General features: G+C 36.9%; 1 long non-coding RNA gene across 2 annotated transcripts in view; it reads left to right on the top strand.

Moving 5' to 3' along the window:
- Positions 1-18,256, top strand: part of LOC132690430 (uncharacterized) — a 214,772-nt gene that overhangs the window by 98,223 nt on the left and 98,293 nt on the right. For both annotated transcript variants that reach the window (XR_013552653.2, XR_013552654.2), the window contains one exon: positions 10,888-10,932. This is a non-coding gene — a long non-coding RNA (uncharacterized LOC132690430). The remainder of the gene's footprint in view (positions 1-10,887; positions 10,933-18,256) is intronic.

Here is an 18,256-nt window from a genome sequence, read left to right as displayed (position 1 = left end):
AAATAAACAAAATTGATAAACCTCTAGCCAGTCTTCTCAAAAAGAAAAGGGAGATGACCCAAATAGATAATATCATGAATGAAAATGGAATTATTACAACCAATCCCTCAGAGATACAAGCAATTATCAGGGATTACTGTGAAAAACTATATGCCAACAAACAGGACAACCTGGAAGAAATGGATAAATTCCTAAACACCCACACACTTCCAAAACTCAATCAGGAGGAAATAGAAAGCTTGAACAGACCCATAACCAGTGAAGAAATTGAATCAGTCATCAAAAACCTCCCAACAAAGAAGAGTCCAGGACCAGATGTCTTCCCAGGGGAGTTCTACCAGACGTTTAAAGCAGAGATAATACCTATTCTTCTCAAGCTAGTCCAAAAAATAGAAAGGGAAGGAAAACTTCCAGACTCATTCTCTGAAGCCAGTATTACTTTGATTCCTAAACCAGACAGAGACCCAGTAAAAAAAGAGAACTATAGGCCAATATCCCTGATGAATATGGATGCAAAAATTCTCAATAAGATACTAGCAAATCGAATTCAACAGCATATAAAAAGAATTATTCACCATGATCAAGTGGGATTCATTCCTGGGATGCAGGGCTGGTTCAACATTTGCAAATCAATCAACGTGATACATCACATTAAAAAAAAAAAAAAAAAAAGAACCATATGATCCTGTCAATCGCAGAAAAAGCAGTTGACAAAATTCAGCATCCTTTCTTAATAAAAAACCTCAAGAAAGTCGGGATAGAAGGAACATACTTAAAGATCATAAAGGCCATTTATGAAAAGCCCACAGCTAACATCATCCCCCATGGGGAAAAACTGAGAGCTTTTTCCCTGAGATCAGGAACATGACAGGGATGTCCACTCTCACCGCTGTTGTTTAACATAGTGTTGGAAGTTCTAGTAGCAGCAATCAGACAACAAAAGGAAATCAAAGGAATCAAAATTGGCAAAGATAAAGTTAAACTTTCACTTTTTGCAGATGACATGATATTATACATGAAAAATCCGATAGACTCCACCAAAAGTCTGCTAGAACTGATACATGAATTCAGCAAAGTCGCAGGATACAAAATCAATGTACAGAAATCGGTTGCACTCTTATACACTAATAGTGAAGCAACAGAAAGACAAATAAAGAAACTGATCCCACTCACAATTGTATCAAGAAGCATAAAATACCTAGGAATAAACCTAACCAAAGATGTAAGAGATCTGTATGCTGAAAACTATAGGAAGCTTATGAAGGAAATTGAAGAAGATATAAAGAAATGGAAAAACTTTCCCTGCTCATGGATTGGAAGAATAAATATGTCAAAATGTCAATACTACCCAAAGCTATCTACACATTCAGTGCAATCCCAATCAAAATTGCACCAGATTTCTTCTCGAAACTAGAACAAGCAATCCTAAAATTCATATGGAACCACGAAAGTCCCCAAATAGCCAAAGTAATTTTGAAGAAGAAGACCAAAGCAGGAGGCATCACAATCCCAGACTTTAGCCTCTACTACAAAGCTGTCATCATCAAGACAGCATGGTATTGGCACAAAAGCAGACACATAGACCAATGGAATAGAATAGAAACCCCAGAACTAGACCCACAAACGTATGGCCAACTAATCTTTGACAAAGCAGGAAAGAATATCCAATGGACAAAAAGACAGTCTCTTTAACAAATGGTGCTGGGAGAACTGGACAGCAACGTGCAGAAGAATGAAACTAGACCACTTTCTCACACCATTCACAAAAATAAACTCAAAATGGATAAAGGACCTGAATGTGAGACAGGAAACCATCAAAACCCTAGAGGAGAAAGCGGAAAAGACCTCTCTGACCTCAGCTGTAGCAATTTCTTACTTGACACATCCCCAAAGGAAAAGGAATTAAAAGCAAAAATGAACTACTGGGACCTCATGAAGATAATAATCTTCTGCACAGCAAAGGAAACAACCAACAAAACTAAAAGGCAACCAACGGAATGGGAAAAGATATTTGCAAATGACATATCGGACAAAGGGCTAGTATCCAAAATCTATAAAGAGCTCACCAAACTCCACACCCAAAAAATAAATAATCCAGTGAAGAAATGGGCAGAAAACATGAATAGACACTTCTCTAAAGAAGACATCCAGATGGCCAACAGGCACATGAAAAGATGCCCAACGTCACTCCTCATCAGGAAAGTACAAATCAAAACCACACTCAGATATCACCTCACGCCAGTCAGAGTGGCTAAAATGAACAAATTAGGAGATTATAGATGCTGGAGAGGATGTGGAGAAACAGGAACCCTCTTGCACTGTTGGTGGGAATGCAAACTGGTTCAGCCGCTCTGGAGAACAGTGTGGAGGTTCCTCAAAAAATTAAAAATAGACCTACCCTATGACCCAGCAATAACACTGCTAGGAATTTACCCAAGGGATACAGGAGTACTGATGCATAAGGGCACTTGTACCCCAATGTTTATAGCAGCACTCTCAACAATAGCCAAATGATGGAAAGAGCCTAAATGCCCATCAACTGATGAATGGATAAAGAAATTGTGGTTTATATACACAATGGAGTACTACATGGCAATGAGAAAGAATGAAATATGGCCCTTTGTATCAACGTGGATGGAACTGGAGAGTGTGATGCTAAGTGAAATAAGCCATACAGAGAAAGACAGATACTGGTTTTCACTCTTATGTGGATCCTGAGAAACTTAACAGAAACCCATGGGGGAGAGGAAGGAAGAAAAAAGAAGAGAGAGTGGTTAGAGTGGGAGAGCCAAAGCATAAGAGACTCTTAAAAACTGAGAACAAACTGAAGGTTGATGGGGGGTGGGAGGGAGGGGAGGGTGGGTGATGAGTATTGAAGAGGGCATCTTTCGGGATGAGCACTGGGTGTTGTATGGAAACCAATTTGACAATAAACTTCATATATTTAAAAAAATAGAAAAGTACCTACATTTTGTAAGGATTATATTTCACTTTATGTGAGAATGCTATACAAACCAGCAGTATTCTTCAGGTATGAAGGTTTATTTTTATTACAGTGTGAACTTCAGTCTGTTCAGTGTGGGAGGATCAAGTCAGGAGACTAGAATTTGAGTCTAGTCTTTGCCTCTTGCTAGTACTTGCATAGTACTGGGGTAAAACAGTGTCCATTTGGGGATTTAATTTACTCCCTTACCACCACCCTTCTCCCATCTACATAATGAATGTCCTGGCAATTTATGGTCTGAGTGTGACTTGAGTATATATATTATGCTTGAATCACAGTTTTTTAAAAAGCAAATTATTTGGCAACACTTAAAGACTGGTTTCATCTTGAATCGCCATTCCTACGTGCAGTGTTCAGCAGACAGTAAGTGGAAGCTTCTCACATAGGCAGGGCCTCCACTGCACCCTGGTACCCACCACTCCCACTGTGCCTGCTCCCTGAAGTTGGGAGTCATTGTTTATTTTTCATTGTACTTGTGCTGCTTCTCTCCTCACTCCTGACCCCTTCACTAATTCATGTTACCTTCTTGGCTTTGCATGTTTTTGGAATTGTGAACCTCTAAATATATGGTCTTGTCTAAAGTCACAACTGTCTTTTAAAATTCTGCAATTCTGTCTCTAAAGATCCTACAGCTGGCTTCTTACAGAATTGGAATATCTGAAAATGGTCCAATGCCACGTTTCTGAAGTGAATGACTGCTTCCTGATGATGCTCCATCAAAAGTCACTTGTTCCACTTACATAGGTTGCTAGTTTAAAGCACAGAATATAGAGGAATAAACTAGACAGGCGCTTCACTTATATTCTCCATTCTTTTTAAACCAGACAGCTCTAACTCAACCTGGCTTTGGTGGAAGAAAGAATTTATGGAGTTACATGATGACCAAAAACACTAGAGTCAGTTGAACTCTTGATCCAGAGGCTCAAAAAATGTCACTGAACTCAGTTTCTCTCCGTTTCTTGGCCATTCTTTTCCAACTTGGCTACATGATCAAACTCTACAAATGGCAATATGGCTACCAAATCCCTTATTGTTTAAGGTTCAAGCCTAGTGGAAAAAAGAGGATGTCTTTCTTCCTAAAATACACACTAAAGTACCATCGTCTTTCTCTGGCCCTGACTAAATCAGGTGTCTGTCTTTTAATCAATTGCCATGGCCTGGGGGAATGTGATGTACTGGCTGGTCAGTCCTGTTTCCCATGCTTCCTCCTGCAGCCAAGTCAATTCCACCAATCGTTCATGGACTGAGAGTGGGAAGAGGTTGTTTCCTAGAGGAAATTTTTTGGCAGAATTATTCCAAGAAGAGAGAATGGGTGTTATATGGATGTTGTGTATCAAAACCAATATATATCCTGCCACTATATATGAGTCTTCTGCCTAGAAAAAGTGATCAGAAGATTGCAAGTACTTAGAAACCACTTTCCTTAAAGGTGAGGGAATCATAGCACTTGAATCACTAGCAAAGCATTAAGTTATTCATAATAGATATAAAATTGTTAAAAATTTAGTAAGCCATTTTTAAGCAGCACCAAATGAACTTTTTGATATTGGGAAAACTGAGAGATATTTTTAATGTTTCATTTTTCAGCAGATTGTTTTGACAGGTGTTGATAGCCATGGAGTTGACTTCCTTTAGAGAGATTTCACATAAAAGATAGCGATGAAGATGGTAGCACAATATTTGACATAGCCCTCAATGAATGTTAAATTCTCTATGCCTCATATGCACACATACTTTCACTCACTAATTTATACATTTAATGAAAGTTCATTTTGGACACTTAATCTTTGTCAGGCATTATTCTAGGGCCATCTCTTCTGTGAAGAGATAGATAGTAAATATTTTAGGCTTTGAAACTATACATTATCTCCACCACATATTCTTCCTCTTCTTTTCTCCCAGCTACTTAAAAATGTACAAACAATTCTTAGTTATTGAGTCATACAAAACAACAGGCAGTGGGTTGGATTTGGTGTGCAAGTGTAGCTACTGGCCACACCTAAACTCTAGATGGCATGGATTCTTTATTGAATAAAACATGAAAATCTCTGCCCTTATGAAATCTCAATTCTAGTGTAAATTTAATTCTCAGAAAAATATTAACATAGATATCATATTAGCATTTTTTTTAGAAATAAGGGAAAAAACAAGTAATTTGTCCCAAATCACAAAGCTTGTAAGAAGAAGAGCTGGGCTATAAACCAAGCTTCGACTCCAAAGATTACACTTCTAACCCTTGTGTTTTACTCTTGTCACTTGCTGTACCTTTCTCCATGGTGAACCTGGAACATCTGGCTTCAAGTCAATTAATTAAGCACAGAAAATGGAGAAATTATGTGTGTGAGGCACTGTCCTAAGCGCTGAGGAATTATGGTGAACAAGACCTCTGTGATTTTGCATATGGGTTGTGTTTGATACCTTAAAGGGCGACAGAAATGTCTAGGAAGATCTTTGAAAAGACAAAGAGCCAGGGCTAAATCCTGAGGAACTTTGATATGTAAATCTGGGTGGAGAAGATGGTGCACCTATGAGAAAGAGACTGAGAAATCATAGAAAAGCCAGCCACAGTCACAGAAGCTAGGGGAAAATGGCAAACGTTTCCAAAAGGCCATGTGAATGGGGACTAAAATGTAGCCACTGGACTTAGAAACATGGAAGGAAGCCCGTAGTGCCTTTGGTACAAGTTCTTTTGGTAGAGTTGTGATAATAAGGCCAGTTTTTAGTAGATCAAGGAGAGAATAGGGGTGACAGGAGATGCGAGTAGTGTATGTAGACACCTCAAATCCTTTTGAAGATAGATTGTGAAGGGGAGGAGAAGAATAGGACAAGTGCCAAAGGGGAAGGTGTATAGTTTGTTTGTTTGTTTTAATATGAGAGAGACTAAAGCATTTTTGAATGTTTATAGGATGTATACAAAGAAGGGGATGATGAAGATACAGGAGGGGTGGAGAACAGTGGAGTCAGTGGGGTCCTTTAGACGGTGAAAGAGTTGAGGTTCATAGCACAAGCTCAGGAGTAGGCCTTTCATATTTATGAGGAAGGACTTCTTCCTCAGTTGAAAGAGAACAGAAAGAGAAGCACTGATGCAGTAAGGTTTATAGATTTGGTAGATGGGAGATGAGAGAATTTCCATCTAATGGCTTCTATTTTTTTTTTCCTGAGAATGACATATTTCTCTAAAATCAAGGGTTATTTCTCCTGGGCCCAGATGTCTGAAAGGATTTAGTTCAACTTGCATAAGGTAAGAGAAAGAGACACCAAGACAAACACATGCAAATTGTCAACTACTCTTATTCTCTGCTGGAAATAATCCTCCTCATGAGTTTGGCAGCTTGTTCTTAAAAAAAAGAAAAAAAGAAAGAAAAAATATGATCAAAGCATGGTATGCTCATGTCATAGGACTAAATAGGCTGACAGCACTTAGAATGTTTACATTGTTGGGGCGCCTGGGTGACTCAGTCGGTTAAGTGTCTGACTTCCGCTCAGGTCATGATCTCACAGTTTGTGAGTTCAAGCCCCACATCGGGCTCTGTGTTGACAGCTAAGAGCCTGGAGCCTGTCTCGGATTCTGTGTCTCTCCTCTCTCTGCCTCTCCACCACTTGTGCTCTCTCTCTCTCTCAAAAATAAATAAAATGTAAAAAAAAATAAAATAAAGGATGTTTACACTGTTTGTCAGAAACAGTGAGCCAGGTGTCTAACATCCAAGGTCCTGGCAAAAGAATTCTTACTGCATGAGTCCCCTTGAGTCAGATTTGCAAGAATGTGTAAAGGAACTCATCTATAACAAGTACAAAACCTAATGCCCAAGCCAGGCATATGCAGTCTTCACTGGACTGATCCACCCATGCTGCTTACAGCTCTATCCATCTGTCTGTCACATGGATCACCTCATTGGCAGGTAAGAAATAAAATATTTCTGATGAATTCAAAAGTGACTCCTACTAATATTAAGACTGGTTTTACCCCTTTGAAAGTCAAACACTGAAGGTTAGTTCCTTATATTTTTCACATCACCTAATCTGAACTGTAATTCTGTTAGATACAAAAATAGAAAAAAAATAAAATTAGTTTTATGTCCCCTTCTGCATTGTTTCTTGATTTTATGGTAAAAAGTGCAGGGTACAAAGAACAAAGCTCCTAGGAATTAAAGGAACAGGGGCTTTAGCCATGTAAATCATAGAGTCCTAAAGTTAGGATCTCAGAGGTCCTTGGTTGAAGTTTTTCTTGATGTAGGAATCCCCTTTTCATCAGTCATCCTTGGGCTGACTGTATCAGTGAAGGGGCATTCACTGATTCAGTGAAAGGGTCTGTCTTTCCATCCTTAGAGGGCTTTGATAGTAATGGAATTCTTCATGTGGAGTCACTTGTTTTCCTATAACTCACTATAATTCCTATAATTCTGTGCTGTTGAGTTATGTGGAATAAATTAAATCCCCTTTATACATAATTTAAAAGTTATTTTTATGGAGTGACTGGGTGGCTCTGTCAGTTAAGTGTCCAACTTCAGCTCAGGTCATGATTTCACAGTTCATGGGTTCAAGCCCCGCATTGGACTCTGTGCCAACAGCTCAGAGCCTGGAGGCTGCTCCAGATTCTGTGTCTCCCTCTCTTTCTCTGCCCTTTACCCTCTCACACACACACTCCCTCTCTCTCTCTCAAAGATGAATCAACATTTTAAAAAATTAAAAAATAATAAAGGTTATTTGTATTATTCATTCATTCTTTTGTTTGTTTATTTATTGAGAGAGAGAGAGTGCACGAGCAGGGGAGGGGCAGAGAGAGAGGGAAAATCTCAAGCAGGTTCTGCACTGACAGCACAGAACCCAACATGGGGCTTGAACTCATGAAACTGAGATCACGGCCTGAGCTGAAATCAAGAGTTGAATTCTCAACTGACTGAGTCACCCAGGTGCCACTACCTTACACAGAGTTTATACTCTTATATTGGAAAAAAATATATCTTGGCCTTCATGCAGTATAGCATAGCAATTGAGAGCATAGGGATGTGAATCACTCAGAACCTGAGTTTGAGTTACATCACAGCATTTATGGGTGGTGTGACTTTAAGACAAATTATTTATTTTCTCAGAATATTAGTTTCACATTTATAAAATGGCATGTCTAGTGCCTGCCTTATAATACTATTGGATGGCTTGAGTTTTATAATGAACATAAAGGCCACAATACAGTGCTCTGGAGTCAGAGACTCCATATGCAACAATATATTCTCCATTTCCCTGTTGAGTGACCTTGGGAAAGTTGTTTTATCCCTTGGTGCATCTGCTTCCTCAAAAGATGTTGTGGCCCACTTCATGAGGTTATTGAAAGGTTAAATGTAAGCTGCTTAGATCCATGCCTGGCATATAGTAAGTAATCAATAAATATTTAATATTTATTAATAATTACTGATCTAATTATGTTAATTATAAAGCAACTAATAATTCATAATAATTAATACCATACTATTATTTACATATTACTGGCACCTGGTTCTTTTGTCTTCAACTAGACATTCAGCAGGTATGATATCTGGAGTAATTTGTTATACAGCAATAGATAACCAAATACAGCATCCTAATTGGACTTCCCACACCCACTCTTGCTGTCCTTCACACTGCAGCCAAAATTTGCAGATTTACTAACACATAAGTCTGATTATTGCTTAGCCCTTTTCAATGACTTTCCATTGCCTTATTATAAAACCCAATGTTCCCAACATTTGCTCAAAGATCCTTTTTGACTGACTTTCCAACCTAATCTACTACCATTTCTCTCTTTGGACTTTGTATTCTCCCAGGGAATCCTTTTCAGTTTCTCCTGGCCCCATGTTCCTTCTCACCTCCATGCTTTTGCACTTGCTGTGTCACCTGCCAGAAGCTTCCTTTATCTTTACCCTTTACATGGTTACCTAATTGGCATCTTTTATGTTTTAGCTTAATTATCACTCCTCAACGAAATCTTCCTTTTCTGACCCAGCCCTATAGACCAGGTTAAGAGCTGCTCTTCTTACTTCCATAGCACCCTGTAATTTCTCTATTATAGCACTGGTTTTAGTATGAAGATTTCTTTGCTTATTTTTTTACTCTTTCAGCTTGAAAGTCTGTGATGTCAGGGACTCTCTGCTCCTTGTTCTTCCCTCAGCACCTAGCACAGGCCAGGAACATAGAAGGAGCTCACTGAATAGCTGTTGAATGGGTAAAGTTTAGTTTCTTCCCAAGGGTAATTGGTTGTTTAAGTATTTTATGGACACCTCAAACTCAACTTGTCCTATACTGATAGAGACCTGAGCCTTCAAGTTTTAGTTGGCTAGGTCTCTCTGTGACTTTCTCCCCTCAACTTCAACTACAGGGGAGCTATAGTCTTTGGGTAAGGTAGTATTGGAAATAAGACAGAATATTTTGGATAGAAAAAATTGCCTCCCCTTTCCTGTGAAATACTGAACGTTGTTTGAGGGGAATGGCAGAGAGTGGTAGTCTCTGACCATTTTCCACCACCAAGAAGGGACTTTTCATTTCTACAACATTCCAGGCCCACTGAGGCAGAGAATGCCAAATGAGATATCTGACCAGAAATGCAGTTTCAACAAATACTTTCCTTTCTTCAGGATTTTTTATTTCATGAAAAGTTGGTCTTAGTTGTGGCTTATGTGGAGGACTTGGGAGTATGTGAAATAGTACCAGTTCTGAAGTTAATCTGAAGTTAATCTAAAGTTAATCTTCCAATAAAACTCTACCAGCACGTCATGGTGGCCAGCATTTATAAACCAGAATAAACAATTTCCACAATATGTGACACTTAATGAAGATTGCTAGGGACAGTGCAATTGGGATTTTATATGGAGTGTTAATATTTTATGTACTTATAAGAATAGCTGATAATTAACATACAAGCAGATCCAAAATTGTGTGTGTTGAGGCTGAACCAGGAGATTACTTATGTGTGAGGCAGGTCACCCTGTGTTGTGCCTTGATTATTTTCCAAATCCAAATAACCCTCAATGTGTAGATGCATTGGATCTGACACTTGGCCTTGTCTATGTCATAAAAGAGTTTATGAAACACATTAAAGAGATGGCACAATGTTGCTATGTTGTAGATAGCAAAGGCATGGGCAGGGTGATGGGGAAGGATTACCACTACTGATTAGGTTATGAAAGAAAGCTGGCCTATGACATGGTCTACAATTTCTGGTAATTAGGGGATATGTGGGAGTGTTGATCAACTTTGCCTTTCTGAGTAAAATGTAGATGTGTGGGCCTTGTGCCCAGAAGATACAGCTGGTCTCAATATAATGTAGAACAATTTCCTGTTAACATGGACAACCTACATTTGAATATGCAGATATAATCTTAATAATAATGATTACAGTTTTTATTCCACCCATCTATTAATTTGATAATTCATTCAATATTAGATTTTTACTAAATATTAAAATAGCACATGATGATTAACTGTACGCATTAGTCAGCATAGGCTAAGTTAAAAAAAAATGACCCCTAAAATTTCAATTCATTTTAAGTTCATGTCCATCATGGGTTGACTTTGGCTATCCTGCATCATCTTCATTCCAGGACCAAGGCAGAAAGAGCAGCTATTACCTGATGCATGCTGGCTTCATGATCTATTGCAGGCCATGTATTGACACTCAAAACTCTGTTCAGAAGTGGCCACTGTCATATCAGTAGTCAAAGTAAATCACAATGCCCCCAGGTGTCAGTGGAGTGAGATGTCTCATCCTCCTTTAATCCCTCTGTCTGGTAGTAGGAAAGTGAATATTTTGAAAAAATAATACAGTTTACATTAAAGTAAGCAGGAGGAATTTGGATGAAGAATTCTAAATGACAGAAAGATTGGTTTGATGAATGGTTTGACTTATTTCACAGGGAGACTTCATGGAATGTGAAGAACTGAAATAGATCTTCCAAGAAGTGAGTTTTATAAGAAGCATTCCCTTTTTTTTTCCAGAATAGTGGTAACTCCCTGCTCTGACCCCTCCCAGTACTGATTTCCAGGATTTACCCAGAATGGGTTTTGTGGAAGCACAAATATTCTGTTTTCCTTAGTGCATAGCCACAGATAGGGAGCTGAAGACTTTTAAAAACAACTTTTTCCTGAAACTCGCAAGTCAAATGCTGAGTGTGCTACTCTACTGGGATCATATTATTTGCCTCATTTATGCAAAATTTTCATACTTGCAAGCAATTCACTACTACAGGAAGTAAAGTCATGAATTCTTATACTACTAAATTTAATTAAAGTTGCTCATTGCTGATACCCAGTGTAAAACTGTTACACTTTATTAGTCTTCCTACAGAAAAAGTGATGAGAGCACATGTTGGGATTTTATGTATACTTCATATAAAACAAAGAAGCCAGTATAATTAGACAGTAATTTGTAACTTCCAATGTAAACATTTTAGGAGCAGTAGTATCAAAAGTGAGTGCTAATTAGAGAGATGTTAGAAAAAATATGTAAGTGGTAACAGATTGACAAGCCATACCAAACAGCAGGCTATTTATAACTCCATGCTGTTTTTAAATTCTATTTTGTTTAATAGTCTTTGGACAACTCATAAGAGGGGAGAGCTTCACAACTTGATTTGCAGTTTAATTTCTGTAAATACGGCTAAACCTTGCAGACATGATTGCAATGCAGCTAGCTGTGATAATTAAAAATGTATTATTACCTGGATGACTTCCTGTGTCATTTGAGATTCTAATATCTTTTTTGTTACATCTCCCCAAAGAGAAGATAAATCCAAGCATTATTTAATTATGTTTTTTACAATAAAAGTGACTTTAATCAGCAACCTCTCAGGAGCTCTTGCCTTGTAGTAATTTATTCAAACAATAAAAAAGTCAAGAAATATTTATGTGAAAGGGAGGGGGTGGTGAGGCACTTACTTGGGCTCCTGTTGACACTGTGGACACCTAACCTCTAGTTTCATTAGAAAAGGTGAAAATGATTTGGTGCCAATTATATAGACTTCTTCTGGATTTCTCAGAAAAAAATTTAAAAAATTGTCTTCTTTGGGTAAGGAGAGATGAATCACTCTTTTTTCTTCCTTTCCCTCCCCCATGGTCTTCTTTGACTACTGTTGATAATGCTGCTATAGACATTGAAGTGCGTGTGTCCTTTTGAATTAGTATTTTTGAATTCTTTGTGTAAGTACCTAGTAGTGTAATTGCTGGATCTTAGGGAAGTTCTATTTTTAAATATTTGAGGAAACTTCATACTGTTTTCCACAGTGGCTACACTAGTTTCCACTTCCACCAACAGTACAAGAGGGTTTCTTTTTCTCCACATCCTCACCAACACCTAATGTTTCTTGAGTCTTTTATTTTGGCCAGTCTGACAGATGTGAGGTGATATCTCACTGTAGTTTTGATTATACTTCCTTGGTGATCAGTGATGTTGAGCATATATATATATATTTTTTCAATATATGAAGTTTATTGTCAAATTGGTTTCCATACAACACCCAGTGCTCATCCCAAAAGGTGCCCTCCTCATTGCCCGTCACCCACCCTCCCCTCCTTCCCACCCCCCATCAACCCTCAGTTTGTTCTCCGTTTTTAACAGTCTCTTATGTTTTGGCTCCCTCCCTCTCTAACCTCTTTTTTTTTTTCTTCCTTCCCCTTCCCCATGATCTTCTGTTAAGTTTCTCAGGATCCACATAAGAGTGAAACCATATGGTATCTGTCTTTCTCTATATGACTTATTTCACTTAGCATAACACTCTCCAGTTCTATCCACGTTGCTACAAAAGGCCATATTTCATTCTTTCTCATTGCCACGTAGTATTCCATTGTGTATGTAAACCACAATTTCTTTATCCATTCATCAGTTGATGGACATTTAGGCTCTTTCTGTAATTTGGCTATTATTGAGAGTGCTGCTATAAACATTGGGGTACAAGTGCCCCTATGCATCAGCACTCCTGTATCCCTTGGCTAAATTCCTAGCCGTGCTGTTGCTGGGTCATAGGGTAGATCCATTTTTAATTTTTTGAGGAATCTCCACACTGTTTTCCAGAGTGGCTGCACCAGTTTGCATTCCCACCAACAGTGCAAGAGGGTTCCTGTTTCTCCACATCCTCTCCAGCATCTATAGTCTCCTGATTTGTTCATTTTGGCCACTCTGACTGGCATGAGGTGATATCTGAGTGTGGTTTTGATTTGTATTTCCCTGATGAGGTGTGACGTTGAGCATGTTTTCATGTGCATGTTGGTCATCTGGATGTCTTCTTTAGAAAAGTGTCTATTAATGTCTTCTGCCCATTTCTTCATTGGATTATTTGTTTTTTGGGTGTGGATTTTGGTGAGTTCTTTCTATATTTTGAATACTGCCTTTATCAGAAATGTCATTTGAAATTATCTTCTCCCACTCCACAGATTGCCTTTTAGTTTTATTGATCATTTCCTTCACCGTACAGAAGCTGTTTATTTTGATGAAATATTATTAGTTTATTTTTGCTTATGTTTCTTTTGCCTCAGAAGAAGTATCTAGAAAGAAGTTGCTATTTTTTGATGTCAAAGAGATTACTGCTTGTGTTTTCCTCTAGGATTTTTATGGTTTCAGGTCGCACATTTAGGACATTGATCCATTTTGAATTTATTTTTGTGTAAGGTATAAGAAAGTGGTCCAGTTTCATTCTTTAATACTTATTCCTCTCAAACTATTTCAAATTTGAAAAGGAAGTAAAACATCCAAATTCATTCTATGAAGCCAGCATTACCTTGATACTGAAACCAGATAAAGACACCCCTAAGAAAGAACTACAGACTAATATCCCTGATGGACATAGATGCAATAATTCTCAATAAAATACTAGCAAACTGAATCCAATAATACATTAAAAAATCATTCACACAATCAAATGGGATCATCTTGACTTGCCAGGATGACTGAATATTTGTAAATCAATCAATGTAAGACACCATATTAATAAAAGAAAGGATAATAAATATATGATCATTTCAATGGCTACATTTGAAATGCATTTGACAAAATACAACATCCATTTATTATAAAAAGAAAACCTCAACAAAGCAGGCTTAGAGTGAACATATCTTAACATAATAAAGGCCACCTATGGAAAACCCATAGCAAATATCATTATCAATTGGGAAAAACTGAGAGCTTTTCCTCTATGGTCAGGAAGAAGACAGATGTCCACTGTCACCATTGTTATTTAACATAGTACTGGAAGTTTTAGCTACAGTGATCAGAGGACAAAAGGAAATAAAATGCATCCAAATTGGTAAGGAAGAAGTAAAACTTTCACTATCTCTGAATTAAATGATACTATATATAGAAAACCGCAAAGGTCCCACCAAAAAAATGCTAGAACTGATAAACAAATTCTGTAAAGTCACAGGATACAAAATCAATGCCAGAAATTGCATTTCTATACACCAGTAATGAAGCAGCAGAAAGACAAATTAATAAATCAATCTTGTTTACAATTGCACCAAAAACAAGACACCTATGAATAAACCTAAACAAAGAGGTGAAAGATCTGTACTCTGAAAACTATAGGACAGCGATTAAAGAAATTGAAGATAACACCAAAAAATGGAAGGACATTCTATGATCATGGACCAGAAGAACCTGTAGTGTTAAAATGTGTATACTACTCAAAACAATCTACACATTCAATGCAATCTCTATCAAAATACCATCAGCATTCTTCAAAGAGCTGGAACAAAGAATTCTAAAATTTGTATGGAACCAGAAAAGACCCTGGATAGACAAAGCAATGTTGAAAAACAAAACCAAAGATAGAAGCAGCACAATTATGAACTTCAAACTGTATTATAAAGCTATATTAAAGGCAGTATGGTCCTGACCCAAAAGCAGACACGTAGATCAATGGAACAGAATAGACAACCCAGAAATGGGCCAACAAATGTATGGCCAACTAATCTTCAACAAAGAAGGAAAGAATATCCAATGGAAAAAAAAAGAGTCTCTTCAGCAAATGGTGTTGGCAAACCTGGATCACTTTGAACCCGGACCACTTTATTATACCAAACACAAGAATAAATTCAAAATGGATGAAAGACCCAAATGTGAGACAGGAAGCCATCAAAATCCTACAAGAGAAGTACAGGCAGAAACCACTCTGATTTTGGCTGCAACAACTTCTTACTAGACATGTCTCTGGAGGCAAGGGAAACCAAAGCAAAATTGAACTATTGGGACCTCATCAAAATAAAAAGCTTCTGCACACCGAAGGAAACAATCAACAAAACTAAAATTCTACCAACAGAATGGGAGAGGATATTTACAAATGACAGATCAGATAAAGTGTTAGTATCCAAAATCTATAAAGAACTTATCAAACCCATCAATCTTAACACCCAAAAAACAATCCAGTGAAGAAATGGGCAAAAGACATGAATAGACACTTCTCCAAAGAAGACATCCAGATAGCTAACAGACACATGAAAAAAATGCTCCACATTACTCATCATCAGGGAAATACAAATCAAAACCACAATGAGATACCACCTCACACCTGGCAGAATGGCTAACATTAACAACTCAGGCAATAACAGATGTTGGCGAGGATGCAGAGAAAGAGGATCTTTTGCACTGCTGGTGGGAATGCAAGCTGTTGCAGCCACTCTGGAAAACAGTATGGAGGTTCTTCAAAAAATTAAAAGTAGAAGTACTCTATGACCCAGATTTTCACTGCTAGATATTTATCCAAGGGATACAGGTATAGTGTTTCAAAAGGGCCTATGCACCCCAATATTTATAGCAGCACTATCAACAATACTTAATGTATGGAAAGAGCCAAAATGTCCATCGAGTTGAATGGATAAGGAAGATTGGTGTATACACATATACACACACACACACACACACACACACACACACACACACACAGTGGAGTATTACTCAGCAGACAATAAGAATGAAACCTTGCCATTTGCAACTACATGAATGGAATTGGAGGGTATTATGCTAAATGAAATTAGTCAGAAAAAGACAAATATCATATGGCTTCACTCATGTGAGGAATTTAAGATATAAAACAGATGAACATAAGGGAAGGGAAGCAAAAATAATATGAAAACAGAGAGGGGGACAAAGCATAAGAGACACTTAAATATAAAGAACAAACAAGGGTGCCTGGGTAGCTCAGTTGGTTGAGCATCTGACTTTGGCTCAGGTCGTGATCTCACAGCTCATGAGTTCGAGCCCTGCATCAGGCTCTGTGCTGACGGTTCAGAGCCTGGAGCCTGCTTTGGATTCTGTGTCTCCCTCTCTTTCTGCTCCTCCCCACTCATGCTCTATCTGTCTCTCTCTCAAAATAAATAAGCATCAAAAATTAAAAAAATAAAAATAAAGAACAAACAGAGGATTGCTGGAGGGGTTGTGGGTGGTGAGATGGCTTAAATGGGTAAGGGGCATTAAGGAATATACTCCTGAAATCATTGTTGCACTATATGCTAACTAATCTGGATGTAAATTAATTAACTAATTAATTTAAAAAAACATAAATAATTAAAGCCAATGAAGGGAGTACAATATGAAACAGAAACAAATGAACCTAACTATTGCAAATGAATGAAAAAACCACCTTAAAGGAGAGTGAGAGAAGAACTAATTTACCTTGAAAAACAGTATTTTACTATATTCACAAGGTTAATGGTAACAAGATGCTGTATCAATTAGGTTTGTTTTTCACAGGTGTAAGAGTTAATGATTTCAAATGGCTTTATGAGTTCTCAAAGATTGAATAAATAGATCAATATATTGTGGATAATTCAAAGAAAAAAGTTTAATAAGCCTCTTTCTCTCTGTATTTCTCTTTATATATATATACATATATACAGAATTTATACTAAAGTATATATGTATACATATATATGTGTATATAGTATTCAGAATTGTACTGAGAAGCCTAGCAACACTCATTCTTACTGAATATTATTTCTTTTAGTCTCTATCAGCAGATAAAGCCAATAAATTATACATATGGTGCATATATATACATATATATATCTCTGTATTTCTCTTTATATTTATAATCTCTCTGTATTTCTCCTTATATGTATATACATATATATTTCTTTTTATATATATACACATGTAATTTCTCTTTATATACATATATACACAAATATATTTCTCTTTATATATATACATATGTATTTCTCTTTAAATATATATACATATATATTTCTCTTTATATGCACATATATATTTCTCTTTGTATATATATATATATATATGTATTTCTCTTTATATATATACATATGTATTTCTCTTTATATATATGTATTTCTCTTTATATGTATATATGTATATATACATACATATGTATATATATACATATATATAAAGAAATACAGAGAAATACAGAGACACATGTGTGTGTATATATATATATATACATACATACATACATACATACATATGGTGCATATATATATATATATGCACCATATGTATAATTTCTTGGCTTTATCTACTGATAGGGACTAAAAGCAATACTATTCAGTAAGAATGAGTATAGCTAGTCTTCTCAGTAAAATTTTCAATTAAATGGAACCAAATTTTCTTGAAGGCATGGCTGATTCCAAGGCTGGGGCAAACAAAAAAAGTGTAAGATGAGTCTGGTATCTCTTGCTTTGTCATAAAGTAAGAAAGTGCTCAAAACCTAATGGAAATATTTCAGAAGGACACAGCGGCTAACTTGAAGAAAATCCCAAGGGCCAAATTGGGGATAATTTGAACAACATAATAAATATAGTAACAGATTATAAAACATACAGTACAATAAAAATCCATGAGTTTCTACTAGTAAAATGTGTGAATAAATGAATAAACAAATAAAGGAGACAAGAAAAGAGCAAGTTCTGCTTATAGGGGAATGTCAACTAACAAGTATAGAAGGAATGATGGAATTAGAAAGTCACCACTGGCAACCTCCATAAGTTTCAAACAACAATGATCAATGAATGATAAAACTAGTGAGTAGAAGTGGGTGAAACACAGGATATTTATCTAAATTCAAAGTATCTTCTATAAGATTCTTATTGCTTACTCATGAAAAATAATCACTTTACTGTAGAAACGTGGGAGAACTACCTTAGCTAAGTGATCAAAGGTAACAATGCTAGTCAGTGGGACAAACTGACAGCGTGTGCCTCCTGATAATGGCATACTGAGAAGTGAGTCACATTTGTGGTGACTTTATGAAGTATGTATAACCTGAATTTAATCATAAGAAA

Source organism: Panthera onca, chromosome E2 (genome assembly GCF_046562875.1).
Source record: "Panthera onca isolate mPanOnc1 chromosome E2, mPanOnc1 haplotype 2, whole genome shotgun sequence".
NCBI classification, from domain to species: domain Eukaryota; kingdom Metazoa; phylum Chordata; class Mammalia; order Carnivora; family Felidae; genus Panthera; species Panthera onca.
This window is presented reverse-complemented; position numbering and strand designations above follow the sequence as displayed.